This window comes from Amblyomma mixtum, chromosome 4 (genome assembly GCF_055824585.1).
Source record: "Amblyomma mixtum isolate Tamu chromosome 4, ASM5582458v1, whole genome shotgun sequence".
Classification (NCBI taxonomy): Eukaryota; Metazoa; Arthropoda; class Arachnida; order Ixodida; family Ixodidae; genus Amblyomma; species Amblyomma mixtum.
Genome location: NC_143015.1, coordinates 102022181 through 102049780, shown reverse-complemented (window position 1 = coordinate 102049780; position 27600 = coordinate 102022181). Strand labels below are relative to the sequence as shown.

At 49.9% G+C, this 27600-nt stretch overlaps 1 long non-coding RNA gene across 1 annotated transcript; it reads left to right on the top strand.

Annotated features, from left to right (window-relative positions):
• Window positions 1-13832: 13832 nt before the first annotated feature.
• Window positions 13833-26877, top strand: LOC149347630 (uncharacterized). The gene is made up of 5 exons (XR_016292172.1): window positions 13833-13981; window positions 23589-23637; window positions 23734-23825; window positions 25199-25252; window positions 26780-26877. It is a non-coding gene; the product is annotated as an uncharacterized LOC149347630 (long non-coding RNA).
• Window positions 26878-27600: the final 723 nt, after the last annotated feature.

Below are 27600 nucleotides of genomic sequence, written 5' to 3'. Positions count from 1 at the left end.
TATCTTTTCGGGCCCCAAATTCAACACGAGCGGAGGAAGTCGCAATAGCTCTCGTTGCCGCCGATCCAAAATCGAAAACGGTTATCACAGACTCTCGTCGGGCCTGTGAACATTATCTTGCAGGCGAAATATCACCTCTTGCCTCGCAAATTTTAAGACGCGCTCTCGCCGATCCAACTCACACAAAAGTGAACTGGGCTCCTGGCCACCAGGGTCTACGAGGCAATGAGGCCGCTGATGCGGTCGCCCGAGCGCTCACACACCGGGCTCCTCATCCTAGCTCTCCTTGCTCAGAAGCTCATAAACCGCTTCTGCGGTTCCGCGAAATCCTAAATCATTATTGCGACAGCCACCGTCTCTACTCGGCACCTGCCAAGGGGCTGAGTAAGGCGGAGGAGCGAACTCTGCGGCGCCTGCAGACAGGAACCCTTCTCTGTCCTGCCATAGCAAAACACTTCGATCCGAACACAGATGGGCGCTGCCCACACTGTGGAGAGATCTGCGATATCTTTCACATGGTGTGGGCATATACTCAGAATCCTCACCTTCCCCCTTCCCCCACCCCCACCCGAGAGGCATGGGAGACTGCCCTCCTCAACTGCTCCACGCTGGAGTCCCAAAGGGCTCTGGTCAAGCGAGCGCGAGACGGGGCCTCGTCGTGCGGTGTCCCGGACTAAGGATACCGACCACGCAGCAGGGTTTTTTAGCCCTCAAGCTCTCTTTGCATACAAGTTTTTCACCACCATCACCACTTTGGGCCGTTGCGTAGCAACCGCCGCAGCTGGCGGACGCCGCGCGCTCGCCGCGCCATCTGGCATGAAGTGACACCGCACGCCACGCCGCGGAGCCGCCGCCGCCGTTTGCTATGACGTCACACCGCTTGTCTCGTTGCGCTCGCCTCCCCAATACCTCCTAGAAAGACTTCTTTCTAGGAGGTATTGCCTCCGCTCGCTTCGCGAGCTGTGTCGCATGCCTGATAACATGTCGGAAGATTGAAAAGGAGAGCTCCCGTCTTTCACTGCGTATATCCTGGCATAGCCGAGCTAAGCCACTGCCAACTCTGCGTTTCGCCTCCATTGAAACGCGGCCGGCGCGGTCGCTTTCAAGCCCAAGCACTCCGGCTCAGGAGAAGAGCGTCTTAACCCCTGAGCCACCGCGGTAGGTGAACGCGAACGGCGATTCTTTTTCTGGGATAGGATGATTAGGCTTGTTTGCTACACGAGCTCCTTAACGCTGTCAAGTTAAAACCAACAATGGCAGCCTCTCTGCTTGGCCAGTCAGCGATCAACGTCGATGCTATTTTAGTGCGAAAGCTCTGTTAGCCTCCTCCTCTGCAGTTTGACTGTTCGCGTGAAACCTCTGACAGAATAACGAAATAAAAGGCGATAACTTGACCTTAGGTCAGTGTATGAATACATCTACATAGCTCTTTGAGCTAACTGAAGACCGTGACAGATGTATGCTTCATGCGTTCTTGTTGACAACCTTGCGGCAGATACGCAGCCAACGCAGCACTGGAGCAATAGGCACCCGCCGGCTAATGCGCTCATCTTCCGATCCGGAGTACCCGGGTACGAACCCCACCACTGCGGCCGCGTGTCGATGAAGGCGGAACGCAAAAGGCGCCCGTGTGCTGTGCGATGCCAGTGCACGTTAAAAATCGGCAGGTGGCCGAGTGTGAGTGAGTTAAAGATCGGCAGGTGGTCGAAATTATTCCGGAGACCTCCACTACGGCGCCCCTTTCTCTATTCTTTTATTCGCTCTTTCCTCCGTACCCTTACGGTGCGGTTCGGGTGTCCACGGAGATATATGCCACAGGTTCAACGGAAAGCAGCTAGGTTCATATTCAATAAATATGGTCGCGTTTCTATCACTGAATTGGTTCGACAATGTGGCTTCCCGTCTATAGGTGAGAGACATCGCATATGTAGTTTAAAATTCTTTTTTCAATTACTAGCAGGACATTAGAATGTTAACACCTCGGTATCTTTACTTGTTCGACAGGTTATAAAACAAGACAACGACATTACAGAACTACATTGGCGCTAAGCTCAAGAATTAATTCCTTTAAGTACTCTTATGATAGGATAGGATAGGATAGGATAGGATAGGATAGGATAACTTTATTTGGCTCTAGCACAAGTGTTTTTTTTATGTAGTCAGATGAGTCCATCCGCAACGGTCGGTTGCCCCTATTCCAGGGCTCCGCTGGATGCTGCCGTCAGCTGAGCTCGCCGTATCAAACCGATCTGGTCATCGCGGCAGTCGTTGGAGAGCAGACCCTCCCATTGCTCCCCACTTGGGTTTTGTATAACTGGGACGATGTCGACTTTTTGACGTGCCCATGTGATGTGATACAGTGTAGGTTTTTCATGGCACCACCGACAAGTGTGTGCGTAAAGTGTGGGGTGAATTTTACTTAGTGTGTTTAGATTTGGATATGACCCCGTTTGAAGTTGTCTCCATGTGACAGCCTCTTCTTTGTTTAAAGATTTGTGCGGTGGTGGGTACCGCATCCTGCTGCCTTTGTAGTTGTTGAGTATGGCCGAGTATTCCTGAGGTACTGGCAGGGATTCCTCAAGGTCGTTGACGTAGGATGCTCGGTAGTTAGTATACCCTCGAGCTATCCTGTCTGCCTCTTGGTTTCCTGCCACCCCCGTGTGCCCCGGCACCCAGATGATCTTATGTTTGATCGGCTTGTGTGGTTTTGCATGTGTTTGTTTCGTCTTGCAGTCTACAGAGCGCAGTATGCGGAGCGCTCTGTGACCGACTCTGCCGCAAAGATAGTTGCGGCAGGCTGCTTGTGAATCAATAAGAATTATCAGTGACCGCCCAGTCCGATAGCCCTCCGCTGCCGCTAGAGCGACGGCCGCTTCTTCAGCCTTAGCTATTGTGCAGTCTTTCAGTGAGGCGCTGGTAATCTCGTGTAATTCCGAGTTTACAGTTGCCACTGCGTTGTTGGTGCCTTGTCCCCTAGTCATGGCATATGTGGCAGCGTCGACATACACTGTTGTATCCTGGGATGCGTGTGTTTTCTTTAAGCGGTTGGCCCTTGCCTCTCTTCGGTCTTTGTGCAGGTTCGGGTCCATGTTTCTTGGTATTGGTGCCACCCTGAGCGTGCTGCGGTACTCATCGGGGATCGTTTCAGTTCTCAATATTTCTCGAATTTGTTCGGTGTAGCCCAGTTTCTTTAAAAGAACTCTGCCTGCGGGGGTCTGCTGTAAAGTCTGCGCATTTGGGCAACATGCTGCGCTTCCCGTAATTCCTCGAACGTGTTGTGCAGTCCCAAGGCTAAGAGCTTTTCAGTTGAGGTGTTATGGGGTAGTCGAAGCGCGGTTTTATACGCTTTGCGTAAAATCGCGTCCGCCTGTTGTATTTCACTTTTGATATGATTGTAGTACGGGAGACTGTATGTCGCCCGGCTGACCACTAGGCTCCTGACCAGCTTGAGTGTGTCTTCTTCTCGCATGCCATGACGTCTGTGTGAGATGCGCGTAATCATGCGGGCCACTTGGAGTGTAGATGCCTTTAATAGCGCAAGGGTGTGAGTACAGCGTTGATTTGACTGTATCCACATCCCTAGTACCCGTATGAGTGTCTTCTCTGGTATTGGTTCTCCTTCGAGGTAAACTTGTAGTCGAAGTTCTTTACTGGTAGGGACTGTTCGGTTCTGTTTTCCTCTCCAAACCCGTAAGAGCTCAGATTTTTCGGTCGAGCATGCTAGCCCTCTTGCTTTGACATAGTTTTCAACGCAGGTGGCCGCTTCTTGTAGCCTATCCTCTTTCTCGCCGAGTGAGCCAGTGTTAGTCCATATTGTGATGTCGTCGGCATAAATGGCATGGTGGATGTCGTCAATTTCTTTTAGATGCTTCGCCAGTCCGATCATGGCCACGTTGAATAGCGTGGGTGAAATGACCGACCCTTGAGGTGTTCCCTTATTAGGCGTTCGAAACTTCTCGGACCGAAGTTCTCCTATACCGACTTCGCACACGAACTATAATTAATTGAAATAACCTCGCTAATGACGCATATCACGCAGAAATCATCAAGATCTTTTGAAGAGCACCTGAAATAATGTACTGATATTGTTTTGCCTTTGTATACGTGAAACTATGCACATGTACCTAGCCTGCTCAGGTCTTCAACAAAGACCGCAGTATGTATGAATAAATAAATAAAAAATTCCTGGCCTTGGTGTTCACAACATTGCAGACGTTGATTTTAAGGAAAGGAAAGGCGCATAACAGGCTCTCTGGGTCAATGAACTCCTCAATCCCGCTGTGAGGTACGTGCCGCTGGTGTCCACCGGCTATCGGCCCCTTTTATTTTGGGGGGGGGGGGGGTGGTTAGCAATGTTAAACCACCAGCCTCTTTTTTTTTGCCTGTGAATGAATGCTTCCTATTCATATTTCGAGGTTGCACGGAGCAAATGGTAGTGGAGTTTAATTAAAACTTTCCTTTTGAGGAAAGGAAATAGCGCACTCATCGTCTCGCATATCACAGGACACCACAACCACGCCATGTGGAAAAGGAAGAAAATGGTTGGTTGGTTGGCCTCAAATAAATGGCCCATTTCTTTTAATGCGACAGCTTTAGAAGCTTGATCGGCGAGGCGGGGGGATTAATTAAATGCCAATTAATGACGCTTAAGCTTCGCCTTTAGTAGTGGAACGCGACAGCGTGTTGTAGCGCTGCAGCCGTCTCCCCCGTCAACATGACACCAGTTAGCCAGTGCCCTCAGCCAACAGTGCAAACATACCAAAATACATGACGCCACACCTTCAAGATTCGACAACGCAGTTGGGAGGGAAAAACGAAGAGGTGCCACATGCTCCGGAATAATTTTGACCATCTGGGGACCTCTAATGTGCACTTTCATCGAGAAGCACGAAGGCGCCTTTGTGTTTCGCCTCCAAAGAAACACGGCCGCCATGGCCGGCTTTGAACTCTGGTGGTGGTGGTGGTGAAAAGCGTTTATGGAATAAAAGAGGCGAGGCTCTTCTAAGAGTCTTGCAGTGAGTGGAGGAGGAGTAGGAGAACTTTTGTTTCTATTTAAAGCGAGAGGTCGATGGGGCGAGCCGGAAGGGCCCGCCCCTTACAAACACTAGGAGGGATCCCTAGTCCGGGATCCCTGTAGCTTCCGCAGCGGCCCAGGCTCTAGCTACCAATGCCTGATGGGCATGGAGTTCGGAGCAGCCGGGCAGGGCAGCTTCCCAGTCCTCTCGAGTGGGGTGGAGGTGGGGTGGGTAGGCAGGATTGGAAGGGCATGCCCACGCCATGTGGTAGGTGTCCAAAAACTGCTCCTCACAGTGTGGGCACGCGCCCGAGAAAGAAGAATTGAAGTGCTTAAGTACTGCCGGGCACAGTACAGTATGGGTATAGAGGCGGAGAAGCCAGCGCTCCTCCACCCTAGTGGGCGACCCCATTGGTCGAAACCGCTAACTTAGCCCTCTTGACCAAAGCCTTCTGGGCCTGAAGCTTCGAGAAGCCCAGCAGGGCGCCTCCCATTCCTCTCTGGTAGAGTTCGGGGGGGGGGGGGGGGGGGTGAGACAGCTGAGTTGCGCAGGCAAATCCAAAACATGTGGCAGGTGTCAGCCACCTCCTCACTGTGTTTGCACCTGCCACTGAACGCGGGACCGAAGTGTTTTAGCACTGCCAGGTAAGGCATTGCATTCTCGAATGATCGGAGCAGAGCGCGCTCGTTTGCTTTCCCTAGTCGACTTGCAGGTGCTGAATACAGGCGTTGCCTATCCTTATAATGGAATGTAATATCTTTGAGGGAGAGTAAGCAACCATTTTCAGGTTCTAGGTGCTTAGGAGCCAATGGTAACGCCCGGCGAATGAGTGCTCGGGCCACCGCGTCTACAGCTTCATTTCCTGATAGGCCCTGATGGCCCGCAGCTCAAACTATGCAGTGGGGAGTATGATCGGTACCACGGTGGCAGTGCCTTAGTATTCGTTCAGCTAGAGGAGTTATCTGGCAAGCCGCATAATTCTCCCGCACAGTTCCCAGGCAAATTGGCGTTCTAACCCCTCTTTTTATTTCGAGGAAAGGAAAGGCACATAAGTGGTTCACTGTCGACGGACGCCTCATGCGCGCTATGAACGCCAATATTGAAAAATGAAAATTGGTTTGGAGGAAAGGTAAAGACGCAGTAACGGTCTCACATGTCTCGGTGGACACCCGAACCGGGCCATAAGCGCTTTGAGACAGGAATGAGTGAAGGAAGAAAGAGGTGCCGTAGTTGAGGTATCCGGAATTATTTCGACCACCTGGGGATCTTTAACGTGCAGTGATGTCACGCAGAACTGGCGCCTTTCGCGTTTCGCCTCCATCGAAACTATAGTTCACTATAATCGAAACGCAGCCGCCGAGGTCGGGTTATAATCCTTGTACTCCGGGTCAGTAGACGACAGCCTTACCCACTGAGCCACCGCGGTTGGTGTCTAAAGGTCCCGGCTCAGTAGACGACGCATTAACTTCTGAGCCACCATGGCGGGTGTCTAAAACACTTTCATATCAAGCTATTAGTCGTTGTTAGTGTTGCGTTTGAGGCTTCCAACGGCAATATGAACCACTTATGCGCTTTTTCTCGAAGCCAAGAAATGGTTTAGACCGCGAATAATATCAGACGGAACTATTTTTAATGCTTTTTGCAATTGTGACCAGGTCTGATGCAGTGCAAGGCAAGAATTACCCGCTGCGGTGGCTCACTGGTTTGAGCACTTGACTGGTGAGCCGGAGTACCCGGGTTCAAACCCTGCCGCTGCGACCGCGGTTCGTTGGAGACGAAACGCAAAAGGCGCCCGGGTGATGTACGATATCAGTGCATGTAAAAGATACTCAGGTGGAGGAAATTATAGCACGGCCCTCCACTACGGCTCCTTTTTCTACCTTTATTGTTTCATACTCACCTTCTCTTACGGCGCGGTTTGGGTGTCCATCGAGATGTGAAAAAATTACTGCACCATTTCAAACATTTTCGACACTTCAATCAGCCCAGAGAGTGCCCTGCACGCAGACCTTTTTCGCTCGGAAACTAGTCTTATGTGTGAAGGGTCGTACCCGTAGCGGTGCGCACAGCAGACCAGCGCTAAATGCATTGAGCCTTCGCGGCAAAGGGTCGCAGATGCGAATAAATTGCAAGTAACATGATCACACGAGAGATTAACGAGAAATGTGGGAAGGTTTGTTACAGCTTTAAATGAGTGGGGAGAGAATAATGAAATATAAATGGACTGAGATCCCCGCCCAACCGGACCATCGTCCATTCACTTCCTCTTTTCACCACTACCACCTGACAGCCGCTGTTACAGATTAGCAGCGTTCGAAATGCATGTCTTTGGAACAAGTTTGTTGGGATAAAATTGCGAGGGCGGTGAAGGTGTAAACTGTCAGCGGCGTGGGCGTCTGTGGGTATTCTCCGCCAGATCCGAGTTCACCATCCGGTCAATGCTGAAGAATCAGCTACAGCTCTGGCCGTTTCTCAGACGAGTGCACAATGCATATTCTCGGATTTTAAATCAGGCATACGAAATTTTGCCAAACAGTGGGTTCACACCACAGCGCATCGAGTCCTGAACAGTGCTGCAGCACCTAATCGGCTCATGGGTTCCTGGGCAGTGTGGACATGCGTGAATGAGGCCGCACACAATCACGCCCGAGGATTCGTCGCCCGTGTGGTGGACGGACTCCCCTCGTTCCACAGTGCCAGATAACACATGAAGACATACAATGAAACTGCTCTCCACTACCAGGCTTCCCGACTAGCTTACTAGCCCTCCTCATCAATCAATCAGTAAGGCTGAGCAAGACATTTGGCGAAGGATTCAGACAGGCACTTTTCCGAACCCCTTCCTGCTCCCTCGTGCACCCAGGGGACTATCATCCGGTCAGCAAATTATTTCTGCAGAGGTCTATCGCATACTCCTCCTTTTCTGAGACTCGACGACTAGGAGAGACGGGGGGTGGTGCTGCGCAGTCGTAGCCGGAGGTTCTGCTCTGGATGGTGACCTGAGCCAGTGAGTTCGTCAGGACTCACAGGCTCTTGGCCACCTTGCACAACCGTGAAGGACCAGCTGTCTCCTACAACTCCTCTTTGCCCTGTCACCACCATCAAAGGCTGCCTGCTAAGGGCTGCCTGATGAAAGTTTTTCCACCACCACCAGCTAGGTGGTGCCGAGAGTCAGTGGCTCTAGATTTGCCTCATTCCAACCGACAGCTGTCACCAGTCACGCTCTTCCCCTCTTCATTTGTAGCGGAGAGAAAGGAGCGGCCGGCCGAAGAATGACTCAGCAAAATCTAAAATGACTCAGACGTCAACAAGCCTCAGACCAACATGCTCAACCTCCCCCAAAAATGTGTGCTAAAATGAAATGCTGAAGCTATCCCTTCTCGAGGGTTGAGCAGTCTGAGCCTCATAATTAAGTCACTGTAAGCTTTTGAAATTTTTCCAGAGACCGGGCGGTCGCTAACAATACTCATGGACTCTCAAACAGCCTGCCGAAATTACATCAATGGCAGGATAGGTCGTCACGCGCTCCGTATACTCTTCGCAGCGAGCGACAGAATTGAAAACCAGGAAGAACAAAACGGCAAGATCCCACACACAACTTTTTTGGGTACCGAGGCTCACGGGGCTGGCAGGGAATAAAGAGGCCGACAGGATAGCTCGAGGATACATTAGTTTCCGAGCATCTGACGAGACCGCGGAACTCGCGCCAGCACCCACGGAATACTCGGCCATACTACAAAACTACAGAGGCAGGAGAATGCGATATCCCCCACCGCACAAATCTCTCAGCAGAGGGGAAGCTGTCACTTGGCGACAATTACAAACAGGCTCTTTCCCAAACCTACATATACTAAACAAAATTACGAGGAACTTTAGCGGCTAAAGTGGTGAAAGGTGAAAGCCTGAGTGCTGCATTCTGCTACGCGATTATTCACTTCACACTTTGTTGGTGCATTAATTAACTGCCAATTAATGACGCTTAAGCTTCGCCTTTAGGAGTGGAACGCGACAGCGTGTTGTAGCGCTGCCAGGGAGTCCACGGAACAAGGCCGTGAATACGGACAACCTGAGGCCCATATTACTGACCTCATGTGCGGGCAAGCTTATGGAGACGATGGTACGGGATCGCCTCTCTCCATACCTGGAGAGTAAGGGCTTCTTTGCAGTCACCATGTTCGGGTTTCGCCCTCACATGTCTGCACAGGATGTCCTTCTCCAGCTGCACAGGGATGTAATACGACCCACAACTATGCAACACAATGACAAAGCCATCCTCGCCCTTGATCTGAAAGGGGCTTTCGACAATGTGAAACACGGAAGCATCCTGGCCAACTTGAGTTCTACCGATTGTGGGGCTAGGACCTACGCGTATGTAAGAGATTTCTTGTCTAATCGCCAGGCCTTTCTTCGGATTGAGGGCGAGGAATACGGCCCTTACATGATGGGAACACGGGGTACCCCTCAGGGAGCAGTGTTATCACCGCTCCTGTTCAACATTGCTATGATGCGCCTCCCAAGCCAATTGGCCCGGGTGGAAGGCATTCAACACGCGTTATATGCAGATGATATTACAATTTGGACCACTCAGGGGAGCCTTGGAGACATGGAGGACCGCCTTCAGCAGGCTGCTTCCATAGTCGATGCGTATGCTAATGACTGTGGGCTCCAATGTGCTCCAGCGAAATCAGAGCTTCTGCATGTCAGAGCGAACCCAAAGGATAGGACAGCAATACACATCTCTCTGTCAGGAGGTCCTATTAGAGAGGTGGAGGAGCTCCGTATTCTGGGCCTTTTCATTCACCAGAGACTCAGACCGGACTCCACTATTGCGAAACTCAAGAGAGTAGGCGAACAGGTAGGGCGCATGATCCGCCGCGTTTCCAACAAGCGGGGTGGTCTGCGGGGCAGGGACGCGCTTCGGCTCGTCTATGCCTTCGTGACTAGCCGGATCCTCTACGCCGTGCCATATCTCCGCACTACTAAGCAAGACGAGGCGCGAATAGACGCCATCATCCGCAAGGCAACTAAGCGAGCCCTGGATCTCCCGGTGGCTACCTCTAATGCCAAACTCAAGGCATTGGGGGTGCTAAACTCCTACCAGGAGCTGCGGGAGGCCCACCTCGTGAACCAATACACGCGGCTCACGCAGACGGCTCCTGGGCGCCGCCTGCTAAACCGCTTACACATCCAACACGACTGCACTCCAGAGGAGGCGGAGCGTATCCCAGTACTATGGCGCCATATGCTCTGGGTCTCCCCGCTCCCCCGTAACATGGACACCGACATGCATGAAAACAGACGACAAGCGCGGGCTCGGGCTCTTGAGAGACAACACGGCTCCCGACCCGGTGTATATTATGTAGACGTAGCAGGGCCATCGCCCACGGGATTTTACTCGGCCGCTGTCGTTCACCAGGAAATGCACGTCGATAGACTCTCCTTTCGAGCCCCGAATTCAATGCGGGCCGAGGAAGTAGCGATAGCGCTTGCTGCCGCCCACGCCAATTCGAGAATAATCATCACGGACTCCCGAAAAGCATGTGAACATTACTTGGCAGGGGAGATCTCCCCCTTAGCTGCTTGTATTCTACGACGGACTGCCACTGATCCAACACCCAAACGAATCATTTGGGCTCCTGGCCACCAGGGCTTACGAGGTAATGAGGCCGCTGACGCGGCTGCCCGAGCGCTTACTCACCGGGCTCCTCATCCCAGCTCTTCTGGCTCGGAGACTAACCAGCCGCTGCTGCGATTCCGGGAAATATTAACACATTATAGCGACAACCACCGCCTTTTCCCGGCCCCTGCAAAAGGGCTGAGTAAGACGGAGGAGCGAACTTTAAGGCGCCTGCAGACAGGTACTCTACTCTGTCCTGCAATAATAAAACATTACGATCCTAACACGGATGGGCGATGCCCACACTGTGGGGAGACCTGTGATATCTTCCACATGGTGTGGGCATGTACTCAAAATCCCCACCTCCCCCCTTCCCCTACCCCTTCCAGAGAGGCATGGGAGACTGCCCTCCTCAACTGCTCCTCGCTTGAGTCCCAAAGGGCTCTGGTGAAACGGGCGAGAGACGGGGCCTCGTCGTGCGGTGTCCCGGACTAGGGACGCCGACCATGTAGCGGGGCCACTCTGTGGCTCCCAAACTCTTTTTTTTTTTACAATATAAAAGTTTTCACCACCACCACGGAACGCCACCACCCGTTCGGCGCGATGCGTTGCCCTTTGAACGCAACGCTTTTTAAGGAAATGAAATGGGGCTGTAATTCTCTGTCGTCTCGGTGGACACCTGAGCCGGACGGTACAGGAAGGGAGGAAGTGTGAGTGAAAGAAGAAAGAGGGGCCGTAGTGAAGAAAATGAAAATTGTATTTGAGGAAAGGAAATTATGCATTAACTGTCTCGCATATCTCATTAGACACTAGTCGAAAATTGCATTTGAGGAAAGGAAGTTGCGCAGTAACTGTCTCACATATTTCAATGGACACCCGTCAAAATTCACACGTGGTGACGTCACGACAATTTGGACCAATCTGAAACGCGGACAAATACGCCTTGCTCGTCGGTAAATTGGTTTTTGAGGAAAGGAAATGTATCTGTCTCTCATATCTCGGTGGACACCTAAACCTAGCCGTAACGGGAAGGGAGGAAGATGGGAGTGAACGAAGACACCGTATTCACTAGACGCACCTTTGTTTATTCCAAACCATCGAGCTGGCATGGCGGAGTGGTAGCGTGCTCGACTCGCACTCCGGAGACCGAGGTTCGATTCCCAAGCTCGGCTAATTTCTTACTCGGTTTTATTTATATATCTGGTGTGATTAGAAAGGTTAATTGGACTAATTGGTTAAGTAAGCAATTAACTAAACTCAGTCAAACTTACTTGGAGCATCACTATACGATCCCTTTAATTGGTTACATGGTTAGTAGCCAAAGTACAATTGGCCCCGTATGAAATTCGCGCACTGTGACGTCTCGGCCGTTTCGACCAACTGAAAAGCGTGACATTTCTGTCGACAGCTCCTGTTTACAACGATGAGACATTAAAGGCTTCCGCCTTAAAATTGTATTTGAGGAAAGAAAATTACGCAGTAACTGTCTCACACATCTTGGTGGACACCCGTCAAAATTCAAGGGGGGGGGGGGGTGCACTTTTTTGACCTAAATTGTGGTCACTGATGTGTGGTTAAGATGTTAAGCTTCGCCTCTAAGAGTGGAACGCGAGAGCGTCTTGCAACGCTGCCAGGGAGTCCATAGAACGCCATCGCCCATTCGGTTCTGCGCCTCGCTCGTCGGTAAATTGGTTTTTGAGGAAAGGAAATGTATTTCTCTCTCATATCACGGTGGACACCTAAACCTCGCCGGAAGGGAAGGGAGGAGGATGGCAGTGAGCGAAGACACTGTATTCACTAGACGTGCCTTTGTTCATTCCAACCCATCGAGCTGGCATGGCGGAGTGGATAGCATGCTCGTCTCGCACTCCGAAGACCGGGGTTCGATTCCCGAGCTCGACCAATTTGTTACTAGGTTTTATTTATTTATATGGCCTGACTAGAGAAGTTAATTAGGCTAATTGGGTAATTAAGCAATTAACTAAGCTCAGTCCAACTTACTTGCAGCATCACTATATGGTCCCTTCCATTGGTTGCATGGTTACTAGCCAAAGTACAATTGGCCCCATTTGAAATTGGCGCACTGTGACGTCACGACCGTTTCGACCAACTGAAAAGCGTGACATTCTTTGTCGACAACTGCTGCTTACAACGATGAGACATTAAAAATGCACCCTACGATATACGCGGACAAATGTCCCTGGTGCGACGAAAAACCTACTCTATATCACACTACATGGGCCTGCCAAAACATAGACGTGGTCCCCAAAATACAAAATGCGAGTGCGGAGCAGTGGGAGTCTCTGCTGTCCAGCGACCGCTGTGAAGACCAACAAGGTCTGGTACAGCGAGCTCAACGGACAGCAGTGACCAGCGGAGCCCTGCACTGAGGGCAACCGACCATTGATTAGAGGCGGCCGACTTCGACAGAGAAGGCTCCTGGGGATAGAACCAAGACGTCTCTGAAGATGCCCCCAAACCGCAGGAAAAGCATTAGTAGAAATAAAGTTTTCCCTTCCTTCCAGTCACGCTCCTTCACCTGCCAGTGAAATGGCGGATCGCTTAACCGTTGCGCCGGTAGGGTTAGGAGTCGCCGCGATCTAGCACTGCAACACATTTTGCGCTGTTGCATAATCGCAGTTGGAATAGAAACAGAACACAAAGAGATTGCCGAATGAAAGATGAATTCTACCGTATTTCATTCGCATCAATTTTTTCTCCCGCCAGAATTATTTTATTTTCGTTCGTTGTAAGAATTTGTTTGCATCTTATGCTGGACCTGGTTGCAAGCTTTGTCGTCGTCTGATTAATTCTCAGTGCAACCGAAGATAGATAGAAGCAGCAACCCTTTCCGGCGATCAGCGCTCAGCCACAATCAATAGAAGGGCACTGTGTAGAGAATAGATAATAAAGAAAACAAAAAGGCGATCTTCTTTTGCTACCACAGCTCTCGTTAACTGTAGAGTCATGCTTTATTAAACGTTTCAGCTTTGGTCACTGTTCGCTTAAGATAATTTTTCCCCCGAGGATTGTACGCAAAAATTATATCAAATGTGGCACTAGCCTGGAGCAGAACAGGGCGACGACGCCGGGTGGAGCACGTGACATGGGAACGGGGAAGGACGTGATTGGCTGGCGCTCGGCCTTACATGGCCTGCTGTCCGAGCAGACACGTCAGCGTCACTCCGGAAGGAGGCCATTGTAGGAGCCGGCCGCAAGTTCAGAAGGTGTCGCACGAGGCTCCTGGAAAGCACCGGTGGGGCTGCATAGAGTCTGAGCTGTGCCTCGGATATGAAACAGCTGGCAACTATCGTTTTACGACGGCCCCCGCGGCAAGGAATCACTAACGGTGAGAGCAATGAGCATTTCTAAACGATAATTCACCCATGAAGACTTGTGTTTTAGATATGCCCATAACGATGTTCGGAAGGTCTAAAGAAACTCCCCCATTAATCCGTCTCTGGTAAAGGGGCATTGGGTCGCCGTTCGAAGCTTTTTTTTTTTCCTTGATTCGCTCGGGAGAGTCAAGCGTTCTGGTGCGTGGACAGTGTTCGACGGGCGTTTCCGGCGCTCGATCCTGACGTCCCAAGAATACCGTGGTCCCGAGACCGTAATTTTTTCACATCCTTAGGCCGCACGGGGGCAAATCTAAGCCTAGCGGAAGCCAACAACCTAAGCTATTTGTGTTACGTTAAGCGGAAATGCATGGCCAGCCGTCGCACTTAGCATATTTCGAGGATGAAGACGCGGACGACCATCAATTGGGCGTATGTGCTCAGTCGGGGATCACGGTTTCATACTTGGTGCAAAGCATACCTCTCTCCGCCGCTGGGATTCAGTGATTAGAGAGTTCGGCTACTGAGCGGGTGGACCAGGTTTCAAATTCTAGCCACGGCGGCCGCGTTCTGATGGAGGCAGAACGCAGAAATAACCCATGTGCTGTGCGTATCACCGAATTTGAAAATCTGATTGAATGTTCGAGTACCTTTTAATGGTTCATCGTATGGGATTCTACTGACCATTCCCACTTTTGTACTTTATTCCGCGTTAATCCAGTCCCCACAAAGCCATCCCGACCCGCGCACTAACCCCCATTAATCCAGCTTAATCCATTTATAGAGGTTGGCGAACTTCCAACATTTCGGGATTCCTCTCGAATATTTCCAACTGGTCCAACTTCCATTTTGTTAAAGGATCCGCATGTCCGAATTTTCTTTAGGATGTGGTTACGGCGTCCCGAAGTTTTTTACTTCTTCGCTCTTTCAGAACGTGTTGTTCTATCTTGGTTCCTCGGGCTGCCACGTGATACTAAACTTTCTCGCGGGCGTATTGCGCGTTGCACACTGCACATTTTGATTCCATCGTGCGTGTAATCTACAGTATCGACACGCCGCGGTGGCTCAGTGGTTAGCGTGCTCGGCTACTGAGCTGGAGTACCCGGGTTCGAACCCGACCGCGGCGGGAGCATTTCGATGGAGGCGAAACGCGATGGGCGGCTGTGTCCTGTGTGATGCTAGTAGAAGTTTAAGATCCCCAAGTGGTCAAAATTATTCCGGAGGCCTCCACTACGGCACCTCTCCCTTTCTTTCAGACCCTCCTTTATCCCGTCCCTTACGGCGCGGTTCAGGTGTCCCCCGAGATATGCGAGAGAGATGCTTTGCCATTTCCTCCCCCCCCCCCCCCAAAAAAAAAAAATTATTTGATTTAAGACACGAACGCTCACCCAAAACAGCGCTGTTAGGGAGCGTTTGTTTTTCGGCTTTATAGACTATAATCGCGTCCGGATGCTGTATTCCTTACGCTTGCTGCAGCTAATAGCTAATTCACAGCTAACTTGTTGCTGCGTTGTGATATTTCAGTGCGAAATCACAATTTAGCCTCATCATCGTGCGTGAAGCCTCTAAGTCACAAAAGGAAAGGCGCATATATAGCTCCCTGGGGTCAGCGCACACCTCAGTCGCGCTTTGAGGTGCGTGACGGTGGTGAGATTTGCGTTGCATGCGTTGACTTTGACAACGTTTTGTTTTATGGGGCTTCAACGTCCTGAACCAACTCATGCTATGAGGGACGCTGTAGTGAAGGGCTCAGAAAATTTCGAAAACCTGGCGTTCCTCAATGTGCACTGACATGGCACAGTACACGGGCATCGAAAATTTCGCCTACACCGAAATTCGACCTCCACGCCGGGCACGAATCCTCGCCTTAGCAGACACGCAGCAGTTGAGTAATATGCCGCCGTCGTTCATCGAGTTCAGGGGCGTCGGCTTCACAAGGCCATTGATTTCGAGGAAAGGAAAGGCACATATGTGGCTTCCTGGGTCAGTGGACACCTCAAACGTGCTTTGAGGTATGAGGCGGAGGTGAGAAGTTGGCTGCATGCACGGGCGCGTTGGCAACGTTGTGGCAGAAGCGCGGCCGTCGAGCAATTGACCGCCGGCGTTTCATTGGCGTTGACTATGTTGTAGACATTGATTTTGAGGAAAGTCGCATAACTGGCTCGCTGATTTAGTGGACTCCTCAACCGCGCTTTTTGTAACACGGAGTTGAGACGTGTGCTGCATGCGTTGGAAACACCCGCTGAAGTGGCTCAGTGGTTGCGCGCTCAGCTACTGAGCCGGAAGTCCTGCGTTAGAAACCGGCTGCGACGCCGCGCTTCGTTGGAGGCGAAACGCAAAAAATTCAGGGGGCACTTTGACTGTCTAAAGTGGGTAGAGGTGGAAGCGTTTTCCGCACCACCTTCGCTCTTTCTGTGGCACTGGTGGCGTCACATATATTTGAGTACTAATTACTAAGTGATGGCAAATCACTAATTAATTAATTTCTGATTAATGCCTGAATACTAATTAACTGCTAATTAATGACGCTTAAGCTTCGCCTTTAGGAGTGGAAAGCGACAGCGCGTTGTAGCGCTGCCAGGGAGTCCACGGAACGCCACCACCCGTTCGGCGCGATGCCTTGCCCTTTGAACGCAACGCTTTTTGAGGAAAGGAAATGGCGCAGTAATTCTCTGTAATCTCGGTGGACACCAGAACCGCACCGTAGAGGAAGGGAGGTGGGTGTGAAAGAAGATAGATGAAGAGGAGCGGTAATGTAGAAAATGAAAATTGTATTTGAGGAAAGGAGATTACGCAGTAACTGTCTCACATATCTCGGTGGACACCCGTCAAAATTCAGGGGGCACTTTTTTGACCTAAAGTGTGGTCACTGATGTGTGGTTAAGATGTTAAGCTTCGCCCCTAAGAGTGGAACGCGACAGCGTCTTGCGACGCTGCCAAGGGGTCCATAGAACGCTATCGCCCATTCGGTTCTACGCCTCGCTCGTCGGTAAATTGGTTTTTGAGGAAAGGAAATGTATCTGTCTCTCATTTATCGGTGGACACCTATACTCCGTTTCATACATAGCTGTCAACGCAGCCAAGGCTACGGCGCCTGTTCGCGCTCCTCGTCCGCATCGTAATGTAGTGCGTCGAAAGTGAAAAGAGTAATGAACTCAAAATTAAAGTTATTGTTGGTTAATATTGCAGTATAATGATAATGGTGTTTTATTTTGCAAAAAGATTGCTTTTTCTTTAATGTTCTTCAAAACAGAGTGCCTTAGTTTTCTGTTTTTTTTTTCGGCTCCTCCTGTATCAGGTTTTCGCAGCTAGGCCGGCCGGCGATGTCGTCTGCTTTCGTCTTTCGGTTTCCGAGTATGCGAAAATGCACCGCTATCTCCTACTCGCTTGTTTTCTTCGCCCACTGCGGCTTTAAAAACATCTCCTGCTCGCATATTCTCCAAGCTGAAGCCTCCGAAAATTTCGAAAGACTGCAAGCAGGTGATTGTCTACGTTTACTGTAGCGTAAAGAAGCGCTTCCCGGAGAAGACTGCGCGTGATGTTCTCGAAACTGTGGGCGAGGTGACCGGGGTGAGCCCTCGGACAGTTGCGAGGTTCAAGACAGAAGGTCTCTCTACTGGAATAAGATCACCTTGTGTGCCGCATGCTAAAAAGTCGCTCATTGCCCGAGAAAAGCACTTCGCAATCACGTCCGTCGCTAATAGACTACACTGCCTTTTCCCTTCGAAGCAAGTAAAGAGCGCTGTGTTTTTCAAGGTAGGCATTAGAGTTTGACAGTTTCGACTCTCTACCTAATTATTATTTTAATAAAAATAAAAAAGAAATGAAAAAACAGCAAAAGCCGGGAGTCGAACCTTGGCATCTTGTAAAATGAACACACAGGCGCGCGCTTCGTACCACTCAGCCACGACGCGAGGCGGACGGATACATTTCGCTTGTTTTTTGCAGCGGACTACTTTCGTACCTTTGGCAGCGTTGACAGCTATGTATGAAACGGAGTATAACCCTCGCCGGAAGGGAATGGAGGAGGATGAGAGTGAGTGAAGACACCGTATTCACTAGACGCGCCTTTGTTCATTCCAAGCCATCGAGCTGGCATGGCGGAGTGGATAGCGTGCTCGTCTCTCACGCCGAAGACCGGGGTTCGATTCCTGAGCTCGACCAATTTCTTAATCGCTTTTATTTATATGGCCTGACTAGTAAAGCTAATTAGGCTAATTGGGTAATTAAGCAATTAACTAAGCTCTGTCCCACTTACTTGTAGCATCACCATACGATCCCTTCAATTGGTTGTATGGTTACTAGCCAAAGTGCAATTGGCCCCGTTTGAAATTCGCGCACTGTGACGTCACGACCGTTTCCACCAATAGAAAAGCGTGACATTTTCTGCGACCAACTGCTGCTTACAACGATGAGACATTAAAGGCTTCCGCCTTAAAAAATTAGCTGTGGCTTAGCTCTGGTTAAGCCTGAGTGATAGCGAAAGCAATAGCTCCCTGGCTGCGCTTGGCTCTGCTGGCGGTTTGGCATGGCTTCGCCTTATGTGCAACTAAATGATTTACTCTGGACACAACATGGTTTGTGCTGTTTGTTTCTTGCAATGAACACGCAATGAACGCCGCCGGGCTCGCCATTCTGCGGTATAGGCGCGTTGCTTAGCCAACCGCTCTTGCCTTTCTTCATCTGTCTCCTCGGCACGGCGCCTGCATTTCCGCGCAGCACGTCGCTCCAGGGACGCCTTGTACAACTTCTCAGACATAAGCGGAGGTTGGTTGGTTGGTTGCGACTGAGAGAACAATGAAGAGGAAAGTGCACAGGCCTGCCAACTGGCTCAAGCCGAGCCACCACCGCTGCCACGTGCAGATAGAAGTCAGTTAAAAGATAAGAGGAAAGACTAAAATAGAGAGTAAAGACGCGCGTCGCAACAACCACGTCCGCCGGGACGGACGCTGGCTGCAAAAACAGATACACGGCCGCAGCCCGAAGGCTGCGGCCGATTGCCACAGATATCCTCCTCCCCTAAGCGGAGCGCGCCTGCGCCGCCCCGTTTATCCTTCTAGCGAGCGCCCTCACGCGGCGGGCCGAAGAGGCCGTCACGTGGTAGCCGCCGCGCTGAGCGAAGGAACGACTACGGCCGAAGAGACGAGTTGGGGCCCCTGCTCTCCTCTGGTCGTGATGTCACGCTGTCACGTGAGCGAAGGAACGACTTCCACCGACCGCAGAAAAGTGCTAGCAGTATTGCTTTCGCAATAAAAGGGGCCTTTGTGCTGTGGCATGTCAGTGCACATATGAAATCTCCACGTGTCAAAATTTTAATGCGAAAGCATTAGATGCCTGTGTTAACACCGAATGTGTCCGCAAAATCCACACCGGAGGTTGTCCCCTGTGACGTCTCTGGGTATGTCACCATCAGTCATATTTCGTCAGGAATCATGTAAGTCATGAGAGTAATAGCGTTGACTGATGCTAATCAACATAGACAATCAATACTAATTAGCATCACCAGCTGCCACGCGCAGACAGCAGAAGGGAGCAATGACAGCAGCAGTTGCTAGCACACGGACGGTGGTTTTATCAGATGTCGCCGTGGCAGATGAAATCCCAGCGATGCCATCCTTTGTTGCCCTCAGTGCTGTGGCAGTGGTACCGAATACATTCACCAAAAATTACGAGGAACTTTAGCGGCTAAAGTTGTGAAAGGCGGAAACCTGAGTACTGCATTCTGCTACGTGATTGTTCACTTCACATTCTGTTGGTGCATTAATTAACTGCCAATTAATGACGCTTAATCTTTGCCTTCAGGAGTGGAACGCGACAGCGTGTTGTAGCGCTGCCAGGCAGTCCACGGAACGCCGCCACCCGTTCGGCGCGATGGCTAGCCCTTTGAACGCAACCCTTTTTGAGGAAAGGTAATGGCGCTGTAATTCTGTGTCGTCTCGGTGGACACCTGAGCCCCACTGTACAGGAAGGGAGGAAGTGTGAGTGAAAGAAGAAAGAGGGGCCGTAGTGAAGAAAATGAAAATTGTATTTGAGGAAAGGAAATTACGCATCAACTGTCTCACATATCTCAGTAGACACTAGTCGAAACTGTATTTGAGGCCAGGAAGTTGCGCAGTAACTGTCTCACATATTTCGGGGGACACCCGTCAAAATTTGCGTGTGGTGACGTCACGACAATTTTGACCAATCTGAAACGCGGACTAATACGCCTTGCTCCTCGGTAAATTGGTTTCTGAGGAAAGGAAATGTATCTGTCCCTCATAGCTCGGTGGACACCTAAACCTCGCCGTAACGGGAAGGGGGGAAGATGGGAGTGAACGAAGACACCGTATTCACTAGACGCACCTTTGTTCATTCCAAACCAACAAGCTGGCATGGCGAAGTGGTAGCGTGCTCGACTCGCACTCCGGAGACCGGGATTCGATTCCCAAGCTCGGCCAATTTCTTACTCGGTTTTATTTATTTATCTGGTCTGACTATAAAGGTTAATTGGACTAATTGGTCAAGTAAGCATTAACTAAACTCAGTCAAACATACTTGGAGCACCACTACACGATCCCTTTAATTGGTGGCATGGTTAGTAGCCAAAGTACAATTGGCCCCGCTTGAAATTCGCGCACTGTGACGTCACGGCCATTTCGACCAACTGAAAAGCGTGACATTTCTGTCGACAACTCCTGCTTACAACGACGAGGCATTAAAGGCTTCCGCCTTAAAATTTTGAGTAACCATTCCTCTTACAGCATTCCCGGTTATGTCATAGCATTTCTCTTTGCATATAGCTTACATGTTTAATTCAAGTGGGAGGCTTTCTTGCGACAGGGATTCGGACCGATGACATATGCATCTTTAGTGGCGTGCTTTCACCTTCTGCGCCACCAATTGCATGCTTGAGGCTTCCACCGAGATGTAGAGATTTGAGCGCTACTACTCCCTTTCCTTTCCTAAAAACACACGCTTTCGGATTCCTCTATGTAAGCAGACCTAAGTGCCTCCAGAATGTTTTTCAATAGGCCGCCGATGTTTATTAGGTTTATTGGCGGTAGCGTTGTAGAGAAAATTGGCATTTGAGGGAAGGAAATGGCACATTATGTCTCGCATCTCGGAGGACGCCTGAACCACGCCGTAGGGGAAGGAATAGTGGAGGAAGTGACAAAAGAAACGAAGAAAGGTACCGTAGTGGAGGGCTCTGGAATAATTTATACCACTTGGGAATCTTTAACGTGCAACGGCATCGCTTAACGCACCGACACTTTCCTCTATCGCAGTACAGGAGAGCGAAATTCGAATATTAGATTGTCTTGCGTGAGCTTGCCTTCGTTTTTATGCGTAGCATATTGCAATCACTCAGTTCAGCCCTTGGGGGCACCAAACCACGTGACGTGACGTCACGTGGGGACGTGACGTCACCAAACCGCGTGAAAAAAAAAGAAAAACGAAGAAAAAAGAAAACAAAAACAAAGACGGCTGAGCATGGTGGCGGTTGCCACCGCCCCGTTTCAAAGGGGGCGCTCCTATCCATCCATCCATCCATCCATCCATCCATCCATCCATCCATACGTCACGGAGGAAAAGCTTCTGAGAAAATCGAGTGCCGCCAAGCAATACCTGGCCCAAAAAGACCGCGCAATATGCAACGCATTCTTGGCTTAACCCAGCTAAGCCCGGGCATCTTTTTTTTTCCTAATCCCTGTTTGTATACATTTCCTTTTCCACGTGATCAAACCGTTATTTGAAAGATAGCGCCTGTCTTGTCCTCTTCTCTCTTGTATTCGTTGTTTAGCGCTATATTGTATAATCTCACGCAGTCATCTTTCTTCCGCTTCCCGATACGCTTGCTTCCTCTTGGGATCCAGTCAGTTGCCCTTAAAAACCATCGGTCGCCTTGCATTCAGATTACATGACCTGCCCGAACCCATTTATTAATACCGGCTAGGATGCCATCAACTTCATTAGTTCTCCGACCCACTTTGCCCTCATTCTGTGCCTTAACATAAAATCTAACACTTTCTTTTCAATAGGCCACCGCGGTGGCTCAGTAGTTATGGCCCTCGGCAGCTGACCCGACAGACGTGGGTTCGATCCCGGCCGCGGCGGTCGAATTTCGATTAGAGGCCCGTCGACTGTGCGATGGCAGTGCGCGTTAAAGAACCCTAGGTGGTCGAAATTTCCTGAGCCCTTCACTAAAGTGTTCCTCGTAGCCTGAGTTGTTTTGGCACAGTAAACCCCCCATAAACCAAACCACTCTTTCCAAAGCTCGATGAGTCATCCTTAGGCTGAACTATTTTAAATACAGCCTCTAGGTTTCTGCCCCACAGGCTAGTACCGGTGAAATACAGCTGTTATAGGTAAACTGTCCTCTTAACGAATATTGGTAAACTCTCATTCATGATCTGAGAAAACTTGCCAAGTGCACTCAATCCCATTTTTCCAGTTATTGCACTCTCGTGAGCTGGATCAGCAGTCCCTACCTCCCCTAAGTAAACGTATTCCCTTGCCACTTCCAGCACATCGCTGCCAATTGTGAACTTTTATTCCCTTCCGAGACTGTTGAACATGTTGATCATGTTTTGCAGCTGGGGGAACATGGTTTGTACCATAGTCCAGGAGCAGACTCACGCTTAATAACGCTGCATGTAAATATGAGACAGCGTAACGAAAAAGGCGCGGCGAGTTAAACGCAGGTGGAAATGCTCTGGAGGCGCTCCCGAAACCGGGCTTACGAGACAATATTCGCCAGTCCATTCCAAGTCTGTAACGTAAACAATAGAGTATTGTAATGTGTTGAATAAGCACGAGCTTGTACATTTCGCGAGCAAGCTGTGCTGATCCCACATCGTACTCTTTATGAGCAGTGCTCGCTAATTATTAACGCGCTAACATTAAAAGCATAAACGGGGAGACTCCGCGGTGGCTCACAGGTTACGGCGTTGGGTCGGCTGCTGACCCGAAAGACACGGGTTCGATCCCGGCCGCGGCAGCCGAATTTTGATGAAGGCGAAATTCTAGAGGCCAATGTGCTCTGCGATGTTAGTGCACGTTAATGAACCCCAGATGGTCGAATTTCTGAAGCCCTTCACTGACGCTACAGCAGTGCTAAAAGCTGAGCTTGCCTCGCTCTCCGGGCACTTACGAGGCGGCCAGGTGTTGGGATGCCGCCTAAAAGCAGGGCTGATTTGAGCGACGACCAAGCCTAGTCATCAATATGCTTCGCATCTGACTAGGCTTAACCTTAGCTAAGCCTCAGCCATTTTTTCATCCTTCTATCAGTCGCAACAACTACAACAGCAACAACAACGTGTCACCACCGGCGCCAATGAACCCAGTGATCCCCGGCGGCCTATTCATCCAGTTCCGCGTTTCTTCCTCAGCGTTCAACGCCAACACAGGCAGCCCACATCTGTGTCACTACCGGCACGCAGGTCAAAGCGCGATTGAGGTGTTTTTCGTGGCCCACTCAGTGACTCTAAATATCTTTAGTTAAACTTTTCATTTTACAATGTAGGAGGCGTACTGCTTTCGCACTAAAAACACCCATGTGATTATGTATCCCATTACACTAGTTGGTTTGCAGTGAAATCGTGGTCGGCATTGGTCGTCATACTATATTTCCTACTGCAGGCAACCGCCCCTGTCTCCCGTCAGGCTCCGACATTCCTTGATATAGCAGGTATGTGCATGATCTTCCGAGAATTTGAAGAGGGCCTTGCTTCTAGGCTCGAGCTTCCTAACATTGTCTTGTTTCTTTTTTCTTTTCCTACATAAGAGCGAAGCGGACATGAGCGTGGAGGCACTTACAATCCTGTCACAACGGGTGGAGTTCATTCATCACGTGGGTGCTCTCCGCTTCGAAAGCAGGTATGAGGGAGGGGAAAGGGAGCTTTCTCCACTCTGGGCTAACACCAGACGCATAACACTGGGTATTATAGATTGATATTACTGTCCAAGAAAAAAAATTGGTCCCTACACACCTGGAACGGTGCCTCCAAATGTTAAATAACTGCATACCCAGGAATTGCTTCTTAACGTTCCAAAGCGACTCAGGCTATAAGAGACGCTGTAGTGAAGGGCTCCGGAAATTCCGACCACCTGGGGTTCTTTAACGTGCACAGACATCGCAGAGCACACAGGCATCTAGAATTTCAGCTCTATAGAAATTCCACCGTGGCGGTGGAATTTCCACAGCACACATTTCCTCTTTCATGTACTAATAAGCATCAGCAGATCTGGATTACAACACAACCTCATAGTGCAATGCTGACTTGGACAACAGCCATGTCTTAAAACACTTCTTTTTGTGACCCACCCTAATTTAAGCACCTTCCTACCAGCACTATGGGTTAAATAAATTCATTAATGGTGATGATGATGGGAATACACCTCTCTAATTAAGAAGCCTGAGAGTAATAGTTACCAAGTTAACTATTCAATATTAGTGAACCAGCCTGCTAGTGTTGGCATGTCTAAGCTCTACATCGCTGAAAAGGGCAGCGCCCAAAAACAGCGCTCTTGAAACTCAAAAAGTCTATTTTTAAAGATTGTGTACAAACTATGGAGAGACCCTGACAGCCTAAAGTGCGCTAGGCGAAAGCCTTTGTAGCGCTACTTCGACTGCCAATTGTTTGTTACGCTTGTGCTGCTTGGGAGTCATCCTCCTCCAGTAGCTGCCGCACACCGAGTGCTGACGGAACAGTGCTCGACGCTGTCGCGCCGACAGTTGCACCTGTCAACGAAGATGACGTCACCTTTTCGCAGCTGCGCTCGTCGATGAGTCATCCCAGGCGCTGGATGTAACGCCGGACAGACGTACAGGAGAATGAGCCATTAAAGGCATTCGCCTTAAAATCTTAGTGCAACACCCTGTATAAGGGGTAGCAGCAGCTCTGAGAGAAGCAGCTGTGGTGATCAGATTTGGAATTAATCTAGGGCAGGGGGGAGTTAGAGTTGTGCAGCTGTAGCACCGTGTAATTGTTTCGCCGTCAAAGAGCGCCCTTTCTCTTACACATAGCGTGTTTGGCCTGATGGCTGTGATGATGATAATGTTGCAGTTTTAGCTTGCCTTTGCTGGTATTCGCATGTAGGTTCCACGCATATTTTAACAGGTTAAATATAGTACTTATTGCCATTGTACCCTCAATTAGGAGAGCGTAAGCGTTTTCATAAACTGCGTCCAGTAAGCATGTATTAAAAGGCTCTCTGCTACATGACCTGAAGTCTGTTTTTCTTTGCAGGCCGGGAAAAACGCCGCTGGCAGGAGATGCTACCACTTAATCTGGATATCACGGGTATGTTCGTCGTTTCTTCTACTGAACACGAAACATGTCTTTTTTATTTATAAAAGCCAGGAATGCCTAACAGAAGAAAGGCCTTAAGCATTGTATTCCAACTAGCCCTCTTTTGGGCCACACCATCTGTTGGTCCACCTCATGTGCCGGCCAGGTCTACTGTTGATTTCCGCTGGGGAATTAACTCGAATTTGTTTTCTAATTCACATTCCGCCTTTTTTGTCTCTGAAGTTTACAAAGTCCTTTTCCCATTGAAAGAACACTGCGGTGTCGTAAAACCGAGCTCAAGCATTTTCATTTTCCTCTGCGTTTGGGCTCGGTAGGAAAGTACTGATATTATCAAACTGCTTTGCTCACCTTTGTTCCTAACAAACTGTTTCCCTTGGCACGAGGATGTGTTCTAACTGCATGTGACGTAGATGTTAAAGATCCAAAAATGTATAAAATTATTCAGTCTCCAAATCTCACGTGGGAAAGAAGTCCATCACCAGCTATTGTTGCTCCCACCTCCCCCACAACGGCAGTCGAAGTGCATTGCATGGTGGCATTCAGCAGGCGCCACCTCTTCCATTGCTGGCGCATGCAGTTTACTTCTCAAAATTTGCAACTGGAGGCAGCAAGTGTATTTTGTTGCTTTTGTTTCTTTAACTTACAAACGCTCTTTTTGGTGAAAGTGGCCTCTCTGTCATTAAATTCCGTACTCTATATCGACGCAGGTCGAATTTTCCTCTGTGTCGCTTTAAGAATGAGTCAACTAGCCCTGCAACGGATTCTATTAGCCTTGATGCGTTGAGCTCAAAACTAGTTCTTGCAAGCATGCTTGAAGCTTATTCTCGCCATCTAGCACTTAGGCATCATTCATAGCACAGCGATCCTTAGGTGGATTTAATTGGTGACGACGATTGCTAACCGCCCTTGAGTCTTCGAGTAGTCTCTCCCCGTAATGATACACCTAGCCAAGGCAATATGCAACCATTTCATTGTATATGCTTCTTCATGGGCAAGTTTTTAGGGACGATGCGAAGACAGCATGCTTGTAAGCGTCGGTGATGTTAAGCCTAATTATGCATTCGGCGTGACAGCGTTTATGGCCCCGTCGCCCAGAAGTTCCGGCGTCAGCGTTGTGAGCGAAAAATCCCGAGCATGCATCTGGCAGATGATGTCCGGAGAACATCTTAGAAGGCAGGCTGACCACCCAGGTCACACGTCCTTGCGGCGTCAGTCACAACCAGCCCAACGGATAGTGAGCGTCGTGGCAGGTGGCAATTGAATTAAAGATTGGTCGCTCGGGAAGATCAACCTGGGCCTTACAATTCCCGCCGCTGGGAGCACCTGCCATCGCAGGGCAGTGGCGCATCGCTTAACCGCAGCACCGCTCCGCAAGGAGGGGTCTGGGGTCCCCCACGGATCAATGAATCTAAAATAGAGGATGACCGTCTGCATATGTGGCGCTTAGCCCATTACGCTATCACATCATGCCCTCAAGGCGGAGCTTTAGTGTCCCATCCAATTTTTATTTTCCGTCAGCGATACGCGCAGAGACATGGACGGGGCCCCTGGTGTGCACCATGAAGTCGCAAGTACCAGTAGCAGCGCAGCATGGACTTGTCAGGCCCGTCCTCTGGTAAGTGCGTCTCTTCCGGTCGTGCAAATGGCGCTTTCCGTAGGCAGTAATTTTTGGCGCCTCAGTTGTCACCGAGAAACCACGCTGTGCAACGATGTTTTCCTTGTTGAAATATTAAAAACTGTGATGTTAGGACAAGCGCCACTTATAGACTCCAGTGACGTAGTTTCCGTTGAGGCGTTGCCATTCAAACAAACGCATTGAAGTAAGTACATTAATATTTTGTTGCTTTTTCTAGCAAACCATTGCTCCGTTTTCATTGAAAGTGATTAGCCCGTCAGTGATGTGAATAGCGATGAATGCCGCGGGCACGAAAATAAATGACCTTGTGAAACGTGCGTCGCCAAATACATTCCCGCAGCATGCATTGTTGCTACACCATATATGAGCCGTGAGCCGTTCTACAAACGCGTACAAGAGACATCCTTTTCATCAAGTCGCACTGATAGGCTTCGTAAGGGCAGGAATGAAATATTGTATGTGATGCGGTGCATTTGCCAACAATCAAGTTTCTTTCGCCTTTATGTCTGCGCGCACTGCATTACGATGAACGAAGTGAGCTTTGGAACAGAGTATATATCAGCGATGGCGGTAGCTAGAACATTCCGCACGATTTCTTGGAGGCATGTGTTCAACCTTCCATGTATATTGGTATTTCATTACGCAGCCTACGCAGTTGGTGCTCACTACTTCTCTAGAGTATTGACGGGAAATACATTAAAAT